The sequence below is a fragment of the Penaeus monodon genome, chromosome 33 (genome assembly GCF_015228065.2).
Source record: "Penaeus monodon isolate SGIC_2016 chromosome 33, NSTDA_Pmon_1, whole genome shotgun sequence".
Taxonomy (NCBI): domain Eukaryota; kingdom Metazoa; phylum Arthropoda; class Malacostraca; order Decapoda; family Penaeidae; genus Penaeus; species Penaeus monodon.
The window spans coordinates 10,128,711-10,130,084 of NC_051418.1; positions in this window are offsets into that span (position 1 = coordinate 10,128,711).

Genomic DNA, 1,374 nt, shown 5'->3' on the forward strand with positions numbered 1-1,374 from the left:
GGCAGCACGGAAAGAAAGTAAATGATTAGGTAAATAATTAAAATCCTCCTTAGGTGAAAATGAAGAAAGAAGGAAGAAGAAATAATGTATTTGATTTAGTCACACAACAGTAAACAGACGATAAATAAATTACATCCTTTTACTTGACTAATGAAGAGTTCAGATCGCAAAGACTGACGAAGGCAGATTCACCCAGCCTTGTATGGCTGATCCACGAATTCTCAGAGACGATACTTGTACTATCTCTGTCTTGCTTGTATGCATATCACTTTAAGCTCTTTAATGTACGTATTTATAGTAAAATGGGGACAAATCCAAAATGCATCATATTATATTGATAATGAAACGCTGTAACCATTTCTCGGCAAAACTTCATCGTACCTGTTTGTAACTATTAGTTATATTTGATAGGCGTCGACTTTTTTATCACTATTACTAATCTTATATTACAATCATGTTGTCAAACATTAAAATAAAATTATATACCCACTGCTAACATTACGATAACGTGCTGTTTTTCTTTCTTTCTTCCATATTCTTTGATAATTATGACAGGGCAATGGAGCGGTTTGGCAGGTAATGTAATTACAGGCTCTAAATTAAGAATTGTGGTACGAGAAATATGTATGAACTGTGGCGATGACAGCCGTAATAATAATGGTGAATGAGGATAAATATAAATGAATTGAAATCAATACTAATAGTTGACTTAATCTATCTGAAATTAATATATAACATTACTGATGACCAAATAAAGATGACATTTTGGATAAAGAAAGTCTAGATATTAGTAGAAGCATCAGTCTGTCGTCATAGTAATAAAAATATACTTTAAAATGTAAATCATAAAAACGTAACAATTGCAGTCACATGAAATCACATAGCTACATAAATATCATATGCATTTAAACATTTCGACGTTCTACAACAAACATCGAATTGGAAAAGAACATCGAATTACATGTAAATATACAATCACAAGGAAATCACAATCCTTTTAAACAATTTGAAGTTCTATATGTACGAGTTAGAAATAAGAGTCATATTCAAACATATACAATCACACGAGTTCACATAGTTGCATAAAAAAAACATAATTTAAACATTTCGACTTTCTATTAGTAATGTTCGAGTCAAAATGTGAGAATCCGAGGAAATACAAAACAGTAAAAGGCATATCATTGTTACTATAATAGGAATAATATCGTCAGAAATATGTGAATGATAAGAGTAGCCAATTTGCAATAAATCATAAACTAAAACCCATAGAAACATGTTTAAAGTTTTTATGACAGAATTATATAATTTTGTGAATAGTTATGTTATCGGTTTAAATACAGGAGAGAAAATGGATTTCAAATCTGACCCTACTTG